We start from the raw sequence: 18959 nt of genomic DNA, 5'->3' as shown, positions 1-18959 counted from the left end.
TTCATTCATGTCATAAATATTTTTTAATGTAACTGAATCAACTTGAATACATTTGGTTATACCAACAAAAACAATTTTATGTTTGATAAAAATAGGAGGAGAAATAGCTCTTTAAGGTAACAAATTACCACTATTTACAGTGTACACTTGTGCTGTATTTTTTGGAGTAATATTTTGGAGAATATGAGTGTTCTCGAAAAATAGTTTGTTCTTGATATTATCAATATTTTGAATTTGGCTTGCTGCTTCTAAGTAGGGTACAATGGAGCTAAAGACTCCGCGGGGTAAAAGGCTCCTTTGATTAGATTTTCTCCCAAAACACTAAATAGCAACAAAAACTACCACAGCACTTTCCTAAACATCTGTTTGTCACTATACACTGGAAAATGTTTCTGTTCCATGAGATCTATGCTTGTTGTTTCTATAGGTTGATTTTGAGGCAATTTGATCAAATATTGTATTTATTTTTTTTTTATTTTTTTTTTATGTTGCAAATTTATGTAGCCAATGAAAATCCCAGATGGAACTAACAAATTTCTTTTGAGACAAAATACTTGTTTATCATTTTCAGTTTTGTTTAAGGTCATTATATCAAACATTTTTCAATAACTGTCCAATAATGAAAGAACAGTATTTGGGGTAAAAAGCCCCCCTCTTGCAGGGGCTAAAGGCCCGTATTAAACACATTGTTTGAATTTTTTAAAGTGGGGCCAATAGATTTGTTATGAAAAATGATCGAAGTGGGTTCACATTGACTCATCATAATAGAGATTAGTATATTTATAGAATACTTGTAAAATGTAATTAAATGCCAAATGTGTTTAAAATTAACAGGAAATAGTCAACTTTTTCTTAAGTAGTTATTTTGAGTAAGCATCAGGTGTGGGGTAAAAGGCTCCCTCACCACCTTTTTTTAAAACTGAATTTTAATCTAAACAACCTTCCGTTATTATTTCTTTTCACACAAATGATGTTGCTCCATCAATTTCCAATCAAAATAAATAAAAAATGTTGACCTTGATAACATTTTGTGACCAGAAACAAAGCAACATTTCCTTAAGGGGTGACTTTAGCCCTATTGTACCCTAATGTTTCCCCTACTGCGTCATACCAGCAGCCTCTGATTGACAGACATATCTTTCATGCTTCTATATGTTACAAGCCTTTGCTGTAAACAAAGGCACACGTAGAACATTTGTTCACACAAATTACAAAATTACAATTTAACTTTAATTAACTGCAGTAATTTCAATTATTATTATTTGCACCCAGGCAAACCTGACTTTTTCACATTCTGGCTAAATTCTCAGAAAGCGAGAATAAGACTCATATCTTTGTGTCACTCCTCTGTGCTCAGCCAGTGTGTGTTGTAGCCTTATCATTAAGGACCAGAAGCCCAATAACTTTACATACTGGGCTTACACTCAGTTCACTGACACAAGAAATACATTTCAAAATATTTGGTGCTATAGTGAAATTTTAGAAAGATTTTTTGACTCTTTTTAACTTGCTGATAATTTAACACTGCATTTGCAACATACTTACTTCCGACATTTGCATACATGTATTAAAAAATATAAAGATGGTATCTGTTTGCAATTTGTTCAGTTTGAGAAAAAAAAAGAACTAAGTTTTTCCAGAGTAACTTTGTTGTTTTTACACTGGGAGTCAAAAACAAATCCCTCCTCCCACAAAGCAGTTAGTGAATGTGTGTTTATGTTTGTGTGTGCAATTGCTGTTTAAATGGCACCATCACAAATCTGCCACTGGAGGCATCAAATTCACTGCTTCTACAATGTCTGTAAACACCTGACATGTCCCTGAACACATACACACACAAAAATGTACAATACATACAGACAATTGTCATGGGAAACATTGCAAACAATCTTTTTGTACATGAACACAGATGAATATATGCAGAAGGCCAGAAAAGTAGTAAAGAATATGAACATTAAAAAGAACACACACAACTGCTTAAGTTAACATTTTCAGCACATGTAGCACCCATGTACTGCTGAACATCTTTCAGATGTTAAGCAGTTTTTACACAATTGTCTTTTTTTTTACTGTTGTTGATACAGTTATGAATTTCAGAATGTGATATGCTCAGTTACTGGTTATATAAAGGCATCTTTGTCAACGAAAAACACATTTGAACACACATCTATTATGTCTGTCAACTATTATATAAGATGTGTTGATGCTGTCAGTTGGCAAAAACATCATCCAAGACCACACCTCCCACATCTAACAAGAAAACTTAGACCATCATGTATAACACACAAAGTTAGAGTCTTGATCTTTGAGACCATACAAACGTGGTCTTGATCTGGATCTGGGTCTCGTTACTCAGTGTCTTGTTTTGGGCCTCAACACTTAAAGTCTTGGTCTGGGTCTGGATCTGGGTCTCGGCTTATGGTCTTAGTCAAGACCGCAGTGAATTACCAGTGCACTAAATGTGATTATTATTTCAACCACTAGTTAATGTGGCATCTTCACCATTACTGTGAATTTGCAAGTACATCTGCCTCTGTGTCATAATGCTTGCTTCAACATGCACTGTCTCGCTCATCACATGAATGTAAGTGCAAGAACTATGGTCAAACAGCACAAAGCAATCATTAGTGGTTTATGGTTATAACTGCCATGTAGAGGCTATGACTCACAGTAGCCACGAGACAAAATTGTTACATTTCGGAGTTGTTGGCGGGAGTAGGGCTGCATGATTATGACTATGAGTATGGTCCTCTGTGGCCCCTCCAAGTGCTGCACATTGAACAAGCACTAAAAAGGTATTCCAAGCTTCCCCCTGTGGAACAGGCAGTCGCAGCCCATCTTTGACCAAACTCTGCCATGGGATGGAAATCCCACCCCACACATCCGTCCAAACTATGTCGACTGATGTTCGCACTGAAGGGCGCACTGTAAGGGCATATGTAGCGGTGGGCAAAGCTGGATCTGCACTCTACAGCAAGGCGGTGCTCTAGGTCTTCCAAGCCAAGCTTCTCAAGGATTTAGATGAGCAAGGCCCTGATTCAGCAGCATTTAAGGAGCTTCGCACCATGACAGACTTGGTGTTGCGAGCTACGAAGGCTACCGCACAATCCATCGGGAAGGTGATTGGCAATTTGGTGGTCCTGGATCCCCATACATGGCTCACACTCACGGATATGCGTGACACACAAAAAGCCGCCCTCCTTGACACTCCGATATCATCTGAGGGCCTCTTCAGCAATGCCGTGGAGGGATTTTCAGAGCGATTCTTAGCTTAGAATCGAACAATTCTACATCTAAGACCCTTGTTAACTCAGAAAAAGATCTTATCGCACATCCGTCCAGGGGACTGGTTTGCATCAATAGACTTAAAGGATGGGTACATTCATGTACCGATTGTGCTGTGTCACAGGCAGTTTTTCAGATTCGCTTTCGAGGGAACTGTGTATCAATTCAAAGTCCTTCAGTTTGGATTGTCTCTGGCTCTTCATACATTCACGAAATGTATCGATGCGGCACTCACCCCATTGAAGATGAATGGCGAGCAGGTATTGAATTACCTTGATGATTGGTTTTTGTTATCCTAATCAGAGACTCTGCTGAGCAAACACAGAGACTTATTACTTTGCCATCTGAACAACCTGGGCCTGAATGTCAACTGGAACGCACACTTTCCCCCAGCAAGTTTCCTTCTTAGTGGCTCAGCTCAACTCTGTGCGCATGTGTGCACACCTCACGGGCGAATGCGTTTGAGCCATTCTTCAGTGTCTGTCTCAGTTCAAACTGGGGAAGGCATATCCACACCATTGGGTTTTAAGGCAGCAGCATCCTTCATCATACTGTTAGGTCTGTTAAACATGAGACCTCTCCAGTACTGGCTAAGACAGCATGTACCATAACATGCTTGGTGCCACGGATGCATGCGCGTTCGAGTAACTTGCCGCTGTCTGACTGCTTTAGCACCTTGGACAGCTCCAGCTTTCTATCAACAAGGGGTCATGCTGGGTCAAGTATTCAGACAAAAAGCGGTGACCATGGACACATCCAACACGGGATGGGGCGTGGTGTGCGATGGCCAGCCGGATTTTTGCACCTGGACAAGTGCGAGGTGCTCATGGCATATCAACTGCCTAGAACTACTGGCTGTATTTCTAGCCCTCAAGATGTTCCATTCCGTCATTGTGAATCACCACATCCTGGTTCATTTGGAAAACTCGACGGTGGTAGCATACAGAAATCCCCAGGGCGGAGTCCAGTCGCCGCAAATGATGAGCATGACAAAATGCCTCCTCCAATGGAGCAGGCGTCATCTCCTCTCTCTACGCGCGACATATGTCCCAGGCCATCTGAATCACGGAGCGGACCTGTTGTCGTGCCAGTGAACATTACCGGGGAAGTGGAGACTCTGGGGAGATGGTTCTGAGAATTTGGGAATTATTCGGCAAAGCAAAAGTTGACCTATTCACCTCCACGTTGAATGGCCATTGCCCTCTTTGATACTCCATGCCCCAAGCCCTGCTGTGAGTGAACGCGTTGGCCCACAAATGGCCTGTGAAATGCAAATATGTGTTTTCCCCGGTACGTCTTTGTAGAAGGATCTTGGTTCGTGAGCAATGGAGGAGTCAGGAGACAACGAAGCCGGTTCAAGGTCAGTTTTCTTTCACACAATCGACAGTAACCGTCGATAACTCAAGAATAACAAAATAAATGAAAGTAAAACAATAATCTTTTGTTGCACACACTCTCTCTCTCTGTTTGGGGTTGTCATGCTTTCTGGCCACTCTCTTCCCTCTCTGACGCTCTGGAGAGCCTTTTTAGGTCTCCCTCCGCCATCACTATAATGAGAGACAGGTGTTAGAGATAATTACGAGCCAGGTGACAAGCCTTACCGCTCTCCCTTTCCCGCAGACCGACACATGACCACGCCCCCCATGCCACAGTCTTCTTCACTCTGTAATTAGCAAAATCAGGGAAGATGAGGAAACGGTTCTGTTATTTGCACCGAAATGGCCCAACCAGTCCTGGTAGAATTGTTAAACAGCCCCCTGTGGGAAATACCACTGAGGAGGGACCTCCTTTCTCAAGCCCAAGGCACGATTTGGCAACCCCAGCCGGAGCTGTGGAACCTACACATGCCTGAAGGGGCAGGGCTCAAACACCATTGCCAATCAGAAATATTGCCATTATTTTACAAGGGTTGCAACCAGGTCCTGGAGGAAAGTAGCTTTCCCCATAGCAATGTCTCGTTCCCTTGATCTCAGGGAACCGAGGTTACATATGTACCGGAGTCCTTTTCAATTCATTTCTATGGAAGTCAAGCGCAACGCTCGCGAGATGCATTGTGGGATTGACAGTTGTGCAGAGAAAGTGTTGAGGGTTGTCAAGAGCATCAAAAAGATTTCTCGGCTTTGAGGAACAAAAACCAGCGGAGGGCAGCCAATCAATGTGAGCTGAAAGCAGTGACGTCTGTCATAAGCGCTTAAAATATGCCTTTAATGCTGGAGTTTCTGCTGGATTGAGTGCTTTAATCACATCATTGTGTATGTTTCTGCGTTTTAACAGACTTCAAAAGATGATCGCACGCATTCAATGTGGCAATACTTTGGCTGGGCGAGCTAAAGTGTAATAAATCAATAATGTTTGTACAGTACATTGTGGGCATTCGAAAACTGAGGTGGCATCTTTCCAACTTCGCACAAATATAAGATGATATTGTTGATCGTATTCTGAAAACAATGATAAACAAAACATACTGGCTGCATATTAAAAAACACGCCCCAAAGTGGTAGCTGTCTAGCGTGTTTAGTTGGGGGTGAGTGGAGTTTGATTGGCCGTTGCATTCATGCTCTCTACAGACATGTCTGTGATTTTGAAAAATAAACATTGTTATTTTGTTATATTAATAATGCATATGAAACACAATCATTTAAACAAGTTTATTTACTTTACTTTTTTATTTACACTTTTCTTTTATTCATTTTCTTGGGGAAAACCTTAACGAAAAGGTGGTAAAGTTTGATTGTTGACTTGTTGCTCCTTGTTCAGTTAAGTAAAATCAATGAAAAGGTGTTCAAACATGCCTGTTGAATGAATAAATGATTGCTGCAATAAATTCAGCATCTTGGTTCATTACAATGTACTGCCTGGTTCTTGGACCGACAGGTCTTGGTCTGGGTCTTGGTTTAGCATGATGCTAGAAACATGCTAGCATCATGCTAACACATGCTAGCAACACCTAGCTAAGTGCTAAAACATGCTAACAACACCTAGCTAAAACATCCACTCCCTAGCAACCAGGTGGAACACTCTAGCAACCATCTAGCAACCACCTAGCAATTTCCTAGCGACCACCCAGAACACCTTTGCAACCTCCTAGCAATGCCCTTGCGACCACCCAGAACACCCTAGCAACGGCCTAGTACAGCCTAGTAACACCTTGGTGACCACAGATCGATCTATCAACCTACCTATCCTTAAACTTCACACTATCTTCAAGCTAACAAAGCTGTTTTAAACTTTTTAAAGCTTTTCAAACTTTCAGACTGGCTTTCTCAAGCCAACATCAAAGTTTGTCCTCAGACTTTACCTATCTAGTTAAAGCTAAAGCTTTCCAGCCCAGGGCAGTGAGTGTTTTTTTGTCCATATTGTTGCTTGATTCTCTACTACTAATTGATGTAACCAGTTAATGAAATGAATACATTTCATGTTCTCCATATTACATCACCCCAATAGTAATAAAAGCAGCATAGCCTATAATTTATTCTGGACTTATGGTGTTTCCTTCTCTGCTGATCTATTTTTCCCCACCACTGAATCTCCAGCAACACAACTAAAGAAATTATATTTTATCTAAGTTTGCTGTTAGAATGAGGCTGTGAAATAACACCAAAACAGCACACCTTTCTACTGTGTTGCGTTTGCTGGCTGCGCTCAACAACAAACATAGTGTGACAGGTGTAGTTTGATTCTCGAAAAAATAATGACTCTTATGAGCTGGTACTTTCAATGAATTTTTCCAAACGATTCGCCAACTTGCGAATTATCGGTGTGAATCAGTCTCATGAATCCTTCACTGAATGAACTCACTTTCAAGTGAATTGTGAATTGAAATGTTTTGTGCACAAAATTAGTTCAGCTTAATTGAGTCATTACACTTGTTGTTCAAATGATAACATTAAGATACACAGTAATATGATAAATGATTTTATAATTTTAATACATGATTTATATGCAGTACATATGACCATATGCAGGGCTGTTTTTTAGACCAAAACAGCCCTCGACCTAAAATGAGTTTGACATCCCTGCGTTAGAGGATTCTTGAAGATTTTAATGTGTCTAAAGCTGTATATACGCAAAAGCATTTATGTTTTAGATGTCGTTTGGTTCATACACCGTAAAATGTTTTATCAGGTATAACCTTAAAAATTTGATTCATGCAGAAACATTTATTCTGCCCAATCACAACATTAGAGTAAGCATATAGGCCTATATTAACTGCTTACTCCTGCAACATGTTTCCAGCATCTCTTCACCTCTATAACTCCTTATGTCTATTTATTACCAAACTCAATTTAAGTGAAGTCCAGGCAGGTATTTAGAGCTCGGGTCAAATCTCAAGCTCAGGCCCTCTATTATGGACAGGACAGTGAGACAAATCTGTTGACCTTCATTATTATTCAAAGATTACACTAACATGCAAACTACTGAAATATGTAAAAGTTACATACTGTAGCTACAGGAGCTAATCACTATAAAGTTAATTTATGATCTTCATTGAAATGTAGATCATTCTGACTACAGCACTCTAAAATCCTGGTTATCCATTTTGGTAATATTTTACTGTAAGGTTGTATTCTTTAACATTAGTTAACACAAGCTAACACAAGCTAACATGAACTAACAATGAACAATACTTTCAAAGCAATTATTCATTTTGGTAAATGTTATTTTCTACATATCCTAATACATTTATTTTATATGTATTATATGTTTTATATTTATATTAAAACCTACAGCTTATCTATATATCCATACATTATAAGGGGGAAATCTTTGAAAAATTAAGGATATTGCTAAAATGTCAGATTCTTCTACTCATTTGGGAATAAGCAGAAAAAAGATATAGCCGCATGTTTAAAGACACAGTAGAGAAGATGGAAACAGATGAGGGATAACAAGCCAGAGCAGAATCCTTTAGTCTGTTGCTGGATCTGTCAGGGGCGTGCTCATACCTGTCTCATCTTCAGTCCCTACTGCACACCTGGCCTTGGATCCCTTTAAGGTGTCTCCCATACACGATACAGGATGCTTTTGTGTGGGTGTGTGTGTGTGGGGGGGGGGGGGGGGGGGGGTGAGTGGTTTACGAGGACATTTTTTAAAGTTACAAACTGGTAATTACAAGGGTATTATGCTATAAATGTGGTTTATGAGGACATTTCTAGTGTCCCCATAATTCAAATCGCTTAAAAAACATACTAAACAATGTTTTTTTGAAAATGTGAAAAGGCAGAAAGTTTTTTGTGAGGGTTAGGTTTAGGGGTAGGGTTAGGGGATAGAATTTATAGTTCGTACAGTATTAAAATCATTATGTCTATGGAGAGTCCTCATTAGGACAGCCGCAAGAGATGAAATTGTGTGCTAATTTCTTTAAAAGGAACTTTCCCAAAATATTTTCCAGTTTCTTATTTGATGGACAAAATGGAGCACATAAAATACCACAAGCTAAGCGACACTAATGACTTTTACATATTATATATTATATAATATATACATTTTAAACAAATTTAACAGCAAATAAACAGAATTCCACAAAGAAAATGTTGTAACAGGTTAAAAAATAGAGCTTTTCAACAGTTAATTTTGAAGCATTTTCTGATTCACTGTGATACGTTTATAAAGGTAAGAGAGAAAACTTTTAAAACATCTCAAAACTCAGCAATTGTTTTCCATTTAAGCAGAAAAACAAAATCAAATGCAGGTTTTACAAGGTGAGGACGCTCATGCATCTCTTGTAGCAAAACTTGTTGGAGCAGGAGCTGCACACCCCCAGAAATCAATCACTGCTTTGATCACCATATTCAAGAGTTTCCTGCACAGTAGAATAATAAAGTATTCTTAATGTTCATTAATATCTTGTTTAATGTTTAGTTTGTTTTTATTGTATTCTATTCTATTTAATTGTATTTTTATTGTATTTTTTTATTTTACTGTATATTGCACACTGTTATTGTTTTATTACTACTACTCACACTTTAGTAAGATACTGAGGGAAATCTTAGCTCAGCAGTATAGCTACTCTTTGAGAAAGTAATTAAACAAGCAGAAACCTTTTGACAATCTGAGAGTCAAGCTGGACCTCTAGTGTTTCTCACAAAAAACAAGGGTAAAGTTTTCTCACTCCCCCTCTCATTCTCCCTCTCCGCTGAAGCCCCTCCTGGTGGGAGGGGTAAACCCTCCGTGTCAAACTTCAAAGAGGAGATTGAGCTCTTCTCACATTCATCTCAGTCTACCAGCTTAACCACTGAGTTCAAACAGCTCACCCACACTCTGTGAGCTGAGGACTGGAGGAGCTCCACACAGCACAGAGACAAACACACACAAACACAAGAAACATGTGTATGAAGACACAAAAACACAAACTTGCATGCATAGATCTTGATAATAATATTCTGAGACATTTCTGTATGCACTCTTTCTTTTGGAAATACATCCAAAAATTGCTCTGGAATCTTTAAGGGTAGTAATTTCCTTCTTTACTCCAAGAAGGAATCTGCTGTTTGGCCTAATTTTAGAAGTGCTTTTGGTGTTCAGAAAAGGTAAAAAATATACCATATATCTCTGAAAAGTGAGGTTCACTTTACGTATACACTGTAAACCCATAAATTAAAAGTCTGGCATTACAAAAGTACACAAACTCGCTCCCTTTCACTTTCAATCAATTTAATTTCGGAGTGCTTTGTTGGCATGTAAAATGTGCCAAAATGGTAGTGAAATTAGAATAGAATAGAATAGAATAGAATAGAATAGAATAGAATAGAATAGTGCATGCATAACTGCACTTTTACATTCACATACAAGGATCACTAGAAATTCAATCATTAACTGCCTAAACAACAAGGCCTGCTTAATAATATAAATGTAATAATGCAACATAAAATGAAACAAAGTTTACATTCTAAAAATGAACAGAACCCTAGAACAAAACGTATGCACGCATAACATTTTGATAAGTGATATCAGGTATATGATACATAACTATTGAAATGGGAGGCAGTGGATTGTGCTTTATAGACTGCAGCTATAAAAATTAACACACAGAGTTCATTAGTTGTGGTGAAACTTTTCAGATGTGTTTTAATATTCAAATTTTAAACATTCAGAGTTATATGAACTTTTGTGCAAAAAAAACAACAAAAAAAAAAACAGCACTTCTAATGTAGCACAATATTTGACTGTTGGCCCTTTATATGAGAATAAGAGAGCTTACTAGTGCTACATTACATACTGACTTCAGTGAAGTACTTACTCTCTGCCCTAGATTCAAGCAGCCCACACCAAAGCTCTCTACACAGCCACAAGCTCTGAGCAAATTACTTTGGATATTGACTCTGAGAAAAAAGTGAATGACATTTAAATTTGGTAGTGAATTAGAATAAAAACAGTGCTTCACCTGAATGAGCAATAGTCACTTTATACTGGGGCAGTATACTGTCTAGTTCTGATGATGTCTGGGCTTCAGTTCACAGTTTGTCAAAAGTGTTTTCAACAGCATTTTAATTCTGTTTTTCAAATGCAGCTTTATTTAGATGTGGACCAATCGGAAAGCCTTAAGGCATGGGTGTTAAAAAGTATTCATAAATGAAATGTGTTTCACATAGTTTTACAAAGTCTGCACTGCTCACAGAACCGAATGTGGGGGCACACTATTAACAAGAACTTTGCAAATTCAGGGCGATTTTCTCTAGGAGAGACTTGGAAAGTACCCGCACCCTCCCTTTCTCTTCCCCTCTCTTCGTGAGAGAGAGCATGTGTGTTCGATTAACATTTGCTGGAGTATTTGTTTATGGAGTGCTCTCTCGCTATGGCCCCACCTCTGGAATTCCGGGTGTTCCATATTTCCCGAACATGGTTCAGGAATTCTTTGACCTGATTCCAACAACTCCAAGACCATGTCTCTCTTTCTTCCTCCAAAGTCCAGTGTGAATGCATTCACACTGGACTAGCTGTGACATAGTTGTGTTTGAAACACAACTATGTCTGCTTTTGAACCCCCTCCCCTCTTTTTCTTTCCGTCTTCCTTTCCCTAAAACTCTCAGCAGACAAACATGTCTCATTAATCCTCTTGGCAAAACTATGAACAGGAAATGCTTCTTTTTCACTCTACACATTGCTGGCTTTTACAATTTCTGTACTCTCTCAAAATTTGGCCTATAATGGCTTAAAATCAATGAGAGACAAGAACCGGTGTCTTTTTTTTTTTTTCTTTTTTTTTTATCTCAAAAAGAAAAAAATCTAAAATGTCTGAATCAAAGGGTTTCATAAAGAGGTCATGAAATGTGGAATACAATTTCCCTTGATCTTTTGACATATAAGAGGTCACTGAACTATAAAAACATACTGTACGTTTCAGAACTCAAAACTTCCTCCTCATTGCAAAAAAATAAAAAAAAGCATTTGTTGATACCAAGCTGCCAAAACGACTCATTCACTACTTCCTCCACATTGTGATGTCACACTGTGGTAGACATTTGCATCTGACCATTTCCACAACAACATATCAACGTCTATTTTACCTGATCACTTCCATAGCCCCACCCAGTAGCAGTGAGCAGTGAGATGGAAAGTAGGGAGCAGGTCAGTCAAGAGCAGAGAGCCATCATAACAGTGGGCATTTACTGTCAGATCTTAAAGGAGGAGTGGCACCAAAACTGAGCATTTTGCGAGTTTGAATCCCAGGGCATGCTGAGTGACTCCAGCCAGGTCTCCTAAGCAACCAAATTGGCCCGGTTGCTAGGGAGGGTAGAGTCACATGGTGTAACCTCCTCGTGGTCGCTATAATGTGGTTCGCTCTCGGTGGAGCGCATGGTGAGTTGTGCGTGGATGCCGCGGTGGATGGCGTGAAGCCTCCACACGCGCTATTTCTCCGCGGTAACGCGCTCAACAAGCCACGTGATAAGATGTGCGAGCTGACGGTCTCAGACGTGGAGGCAACTGAGATTCGTCCTCCACCACCCAGACTGAGGCGAGTCACTACGCCACCACGAGGACTTAGAACACATTGGTAATTGGGCATTCCAAATTGGGGAGGAAAAGGGGATAACATTAAAAAAAAAAAAAAAACAAAGAAAAAGTCATTACTTTTTTTTTTTGCAAAATGTATATATATCTATATATATATATATATATATATATATATATATATATATATATATATATATATATACACTACCGGTCAAAAGTTTTGAAACATTTATTATTTATTATAATTTTTTTTTTTTTTTTTTTTTTTTCACATTTAGAATAATAGTAAAGTCATTAAAACTATGGAATAACATAAATGGAACTAAGGGAATTATGTTGTGACTAAACTAAATCCAAAATAAATTAAAACTGTGTTATATTTTAGCATCTTCAAAGTAGTCACCCTTTGCCTAGAATTTGCAGACATGTACTCTTGACATTTTCTCAACCAACTTCTTGAGGTATCACCCTGGGATGCTTTTTAAACAGTATTGATGGAGTTCCCATCTATGTTGGGCACTTATTGGCTGCTTTTCTTTATTATTTGGTCCAAGTCATCAATTTAAAAAATAAAATAAATAACTAATATTAAAAGTGTATTTAAAATTTTTACAATAATACAAAAGGCACATCATGACCCCTTTAAAGAACCATGAAAAATGTCTATGAGAGTAAAAAAAAAAAAAAAAATGCTATCATACTCCAAATGCACCTCTAAAATGAGAAGGAAAGTAGGGAAGGTCAAGTTGTCTATAAGACATATATACATTTACCACCCCTCTCTCTCACTCCCCCTCACTTTCTGTCGAATAATACCCTTTCTATTTCTAATTCTGAATGGGAGAATGACAGAGTGGACACCAGTAGAGGGAGTCTAAATGAAAAGTGGAATGGATATGTAGCCAACCAATACGCCACTTGCTGAGGAGTGTTTCTTAAGTAGAGAGACACTCCCTATAACAGCACACAACCTATCCGGCAGCAACTGACACTGCAGACTGACACTGCAAACAACACACTTCTTAAAAGTTTCTGATATATTAAAAACACAGGCAGAGCATTGACTGATCTATTTGAATAGACTAAAAATCTAAATTGCTATGTGAAATTAATCCTGTCCATAACAACAACAGAATGTGAAGCATGATGTACTGTAAGTAGTCTATGCATAACACTAATGCAAGCATTTCTATCTAATAGAAACCTCTTTGTGTCTAGTGTTATTTAATTAACTAGTAACTATTTTTCTACATGTTTTATATTAAATCTAGATATTAATGTTTAATAAAATAAAACAATATGGGTACATATACTTTATAAAATATCCCTAGGAGTATCTCAGAAAATAGAAAAGGCCACTCTCAGATTACTGGTCTTTTGAGCATGCCATTATTGGCAGAGCTGATTTGACTCACTTATTTTTCAGGGATAGCATCGGTGGTGCTAATATTTCACTCATACACAAACACACACTAGTCAAAGCACTTCAAGGGGAAATGGGCCCTCTGCAGGAGAGCATTAGTAGGCGAACCTCGAAATCAACGCAAAGTGACACCACAGCCTTTGGATTCATGATGCACACAAGCTGAAGGATAAAAATAGGGCACATGCTGCATTATTGAGAATGCCCATCTACTTCACGTTTACGGGTGTTTACATTTCTGTGGAAACTGCATGACTGATATGAATTAAAGTTTGAAAAAAATTATATTCTTATTTGAGGAAAGTTTGCTCATTCCTGTGCTTGCGTGCTGCAAGCATAACCTCTCATCCTGCAGCGTGCACACGTGGGCGAGCTTGCGCACGCTCTGTTGCACTGGAGGAGAGGAGTAGGCATGCAAGTAAACATGTACACTGACAAGAAGAACAATCAAGTTGTGTGCCACTGCTTCACTGCAGAACTTATTTTATTGACGATTTACTTTCTAAAAGCAATCACGAAATGTTTGCTTGTCGACAAATTCTAATAAAGACAAATCTACTTCCTTGGCAACAAAGGCACGTTTGTGTCCCCTAAACTGTAAAATGTTAACCTTAAACATTTAATTTTAATATTTAATCTTTGAAAGAGTTAGAGTATGTTTTGTTTGTTTAAGTTGTTATTTTGGTATGTTGTCTAATCCACGTGCGTGCACAGATGTTTATGTCAGAGTGCATGCGTCCATGCGCGCGCACCTCTATGTCCATATCCACCTAGAAGCCATCAAAAATACATAAAAATACTTCTCTTTTTACCTAATGAAGGTGCATTTAAAAAATCCTTGGGGTTATTTGTACTTTGGTCTGAACCAAGGCTGCCATTCATGTTGAAATCAATTAAATTGATTACCAGATCAAAGACAGCAACTTGAATAAAAGGATACAGATCTTGGACTTTGTGAGATGTACACAAATAAACACTTTGTGTTTTTCAAACAATTTTGAGACATTTTAACAGAAAAATAATATATATATATATATATATATATATATTTATAGAAAGAATATTCATGTGTATTGTAAGAATGTTTTTATTCTTGGTGGATAATGATGGAATGCATTATCAGAAAGACAAATCAAAATATCTTGAAAATAAGTCTGTTAATTATTTCAATATCATTTACATTTTTATTGAATTATTAGATTAATTTGGTACATTATACAGATGTTTTGATACATATAATAGCAATCAAACATCAAGAGTAACTTTAATGAATTAACTGATCCTTTGAAGTACTACAAATGTTTATGTTATAACAAAAACAACCTCTTTACAATATGAATATGGCAGACTTAATATGTGGGATATACAAGTGAAATACCTACTAAACTCATAATATAGTTCATATGTGCTGTGATTGAAGATTACTATTAACCTGAAATATGTTGTCTCGAGACAGCCAGGGCATCACACAGTTCTCTACAAAAAATATAAATAAAAATACTTAAAGAATGTATATGTGTGTGCATACGCTTGTGTTGGAGATCAAAATAGCAAAAGAGTTTAAGAGTGTGTGTGTATTTGTGTGTATACCTGTGTGTGAGAGAGAGAGATACAGCTCCCTCTTTCTTTCATTCTCTGTTATCTTTCAACTTCACCCCTCCTCCCTCACCCATCACTTTGGTGAACACACCCTCAGTCCGTGGCATGCAGATGAGTCTCAACATGTTACAGGAAGCTGAAATTCCAGAAGAGCAGGAAAGGCTCAGACCGGAGAACTGAACAGAGGCTGTTCAGTGAGTTCATTTGTCACATATGACATCTACCTTGAAACATTTCTTAAGAAAGTCATTGATTGTCTCATCTCAAGCAGGTCTCTTCATTTTAATTAGACAGTGTATGTTCAGTGCAGCCTATTTGTTACCATACATTCAAAACTAACATATGAGAAAGGCATCAGCCACTAGTCCTAAAAATTTTTTTTTTTTTTTTTAAATTAAACAGACATAATTTAACATTAATTCATGCACACATCTCTCTGTTATTTATAGAGATTGTGTCTCAGACGTTACTTTATTTGGGTTTGTGAAAATAACCACCCCCGATAAATGCATATTTTCACATTATGACATTTTCTTGCAGAACTAATGCAAACAGAAATTGTCCGACAGACTTTGGTGAAAAGCAGGCTACTTTCCGACTGTTCACTCAGCTTGCTTTACGGGAATAGCAACATGCGGGGAGATACAATCATTACCATGGAAACTAATCTTGCCTGAGGAGGATGGGGATGGGGAGGTCAGGACAAGTGGTTGCCTTAGAAACCGCACACATCGCTCAAGCTCAGAGCCCTCCCTTATGGGCTGACGTATTGCAAAGGGGGTCGACGACTTTAATTGGCCGAAATGCAGCCTCTGGGCTCGACATCTCCCTCCCAGCGCAGTTCGTGCTCTTAAAGGGGAAATTAAAATACAATTTGTGAACCGGGGCTAAAAAATACCTCAGCAAAGGAAACGTCAAAATGTTGCTTGAATGTATTTGGTACAATGTCGCAGTTTCGTCGCAGTTCCGTACAGTGTTGTCCCCGACCGAGACAAAAATAGAAAGTCTATTGCGCAACACCCAAACGCAGAAGGGAGATGAGAGCAGTTGTGCGTGTCATGATATAATCCTGCAGCTAACGCAATGAAAACTGAAAGACAAGCTTTTTTTCTCTCAGAAAAACTCTCCTCACGCGTGGACATTATCATTGCTTTTTAAATAGGCTACTGTTCAGCAATAAACCACCTTGCAAGATGCATTCATTTACATTGTATTTGTTTGTCACGAGAGGACGTGAACTATCACTATTCTCTTAAAGCCATACAAATTTGGCCAAATGTAACAAAGCACTAATAACACACTTGTAAACATTTCCTGTATAAACTGGCTCCAGAGTATCCACATATAGAAACATCTTACCGTGCAAAGAACCACCACGTCATACCGTAAATTTAATCAGACCTCGGTTATGAAAAAAATGTTTTAGATCAATGCACGTGCCTCGTGGGTTATTCATTTATGGCTTTTGAGATATATCAGAACTTACTTTTACATTAGCAGCATTGCCAATCACGCTATATTATTATCATCAAAACAGTAGGTCTACGACAATCTGGAACGTATGGTGGCGTCCGACCCTGTGAAATTGAATCTTGCGATTTATGTAAAGTTGATTACTTTGCCTTTAAGTTCACAAGACATCCATCTGCCAAGCGGGAAAAGCTCCGCCCTCATATTTTACCCACTTGTCCTCCTGCCACCGGAATGCCCGTGAGTGTCCTGAGCAGCTCAAATCCCACTTCAAATCCCACAATGCTCCTCCTTTGAAAAAAGTACTTCGATGACGTCCCAAGACCGGGGAATGTAGTTTTTATCGCTTTAATTCAGAATTACACTCATTAAAAGGGATCATTTTGAATTCTGTATATGTCTCAGTTTTGTTACTTGACCTGAAAAGGACAAAAAAGAACAGAAAATTGCTGGACAAATATTCAAAGAAACAAGGTGCTGTTTAATGTTTAATATGATTTATGTAATTTGATATTAAAGATTCTGAAACTTAAAGTGATATTTTTCAGCAGTCCATGTAGGCTACTCGTTGCATTTTCAATTTCATAGGAATTGTGATGTTTCTGTTAAAAAGCAAAGTAATGTGCTGTTAAAATGCTGAAACGGTTTGTGAATCATGTTATACAAATGCAAACCTCCATGGCGAAAGACAAAAAATAAGAGAGATTCGTGATTTAGATAATAATAATAATAATAATAATAATAATAATAGATTACAGGAGTTTATGGCCAATGAAATACCATCGACTGATGATTCACTATCACTAGAGTAATGCTTATGCTTTTTCTGTTTACCTATATGTGAGACAAGGAAAGGAGGAAACGTGTTGTAATTAATTTTGTTGCACATACTCTATACTGCTAGACCAATCATAAAGTCAGTTAATTGAGCTTTTCAGTTTTCTGCACAAACTCACTTAAAATGTAATAGTGTTCTGAAGGGAAACACAGGAATGTCTTAAATCTTGATTTGAAGTTAACACTCAAGTAAATGTGACAAAGATAAATAAACAATTCACAACTGGATTCAGTTATGAACATGCATAGATTATACAGTATATACACATACAAATTTAATAGTGAATTTTAAATGAAATTAAATACAATTAAAGTTTTAAAGTTGTCAAATTAGTGGAAAATATTAAAATATCAATCTCTAAAAGTATATGAGGGGAACTTTATTCCAGTCAGAATAAAGACAGAACTCTTCTCATGCTGTCACAAGACAAAAACAATTCTGTTAATTAGAGAAGTCTTGCAGAATTCTTGTCATCTGTGTCCAGTCAATTCAGCAAAACAGAAAAAGACATTTGTTGTGTTTGATTAAAAAATGTACAGCTCTTTGATCTATGCATAAACCACATACTTGTTGTATTTTATTGATCATTTATGGGGACATTTGTAGATAAAAGCTTGAAATCTCCATTCATTAGCTATAAAGTGTTTTATTGTGCCATTTACATCACTTACAATCGCTCACTCCCCACCTGCCTGAAATAATATGTGAGTTTGCTTTGAAAAAATAAATTTGAAAATGCTTAACAATGCCACTTTTCTATGGTTAAAAAAACCGTAGTTATAAGCAAGCAATATAGTGCTCTAATAGGTTGCTACTAATTCCCCATAATGAATTACCATTGTTTGGCATTAATCAAATCATATCATATAAAATCAAATGCTTTTATTGATCCCAAAGAAGATGGTGCAGAAGATGGTGCACTTCATAAGACCCTATTTTAATTTACTTAACAGAAAACATTTACTTAGACTCTGCACCTCTGGTGATACTGCGAAAATAATAAGAAATAAATAAGAAATAGTATTTACAGGACCATTAGACAAAATGTGTTTGTTTGCATTAGGATTTAGAGTTTGTATATAGGGCTGCAAAAAGTCACTAAATATCTGTGCTGAATTCTGATGTGTCTTAAATGCCCTATGTACGCCTATTAGGAAAGTGACAGGATATTCAAAGATACTCAAGGCATCATTTGAGGTTCCTCAGATCACACTGGTGGAACCCTCTGGAGATCCACCATCCTTTCGGTTTACTGAGAAATGTACTTTTAGTTCCTCCAAGAACTCTTAGAACTTTCAACATTTTGTTCAGTAACCCCACCATAAAGGAAAGTTTCCTTGAGTACTGTACATAATAAGGATATTTAAGGTTTCTTTAAAGGGTGTCTGG

At 37.7% G+C, this 18959-nt stretch overlaps 1 long non-coding RNA gene across 1 annotated transcript; it reads right to left on the bottom strand.

Annotated features, from left to right (window-relative positions):
• Window positions 1–14740: 14740 nt before the first annotated feature.
• LOC127439611 (uncharacterized) lies at window positions 14741–16932 on the bottom strand. The gene is made up of 3 exons (XR_007896999.1): window positions 16749–16932; window positions 15254–15398; window positions 14741–15139 (listed from the first exon to the last, which is right to left on the bottom strand). It is a non-coding gene; the product is annotated as an uncharacterized LOC127439611 (long non-coding RNA).
• Window positions 16933–18959: the final 2027 nt, after the last annotated feature.

The sequence above is a fragment of the Myxocyprinus asiaticus genome, chromosome 4 (assembly GCF_019703515.2).
Source record: "Myxocyprinus asiaticus isolate MX2 ecotype Aquarium Trade chromosome 4, UBuf_Myxa_2, whole genome shotgun sequence".
NCBI lineage: Eukaryota > Metazoa > Chordata > Actinopteri > Cypriniformes > Catostomidae > Myxocyprinus > Myxocyprinus asiaticus.
This window is presented reverse-complemented; position numbering and strand designations above follow the sequence as displayed.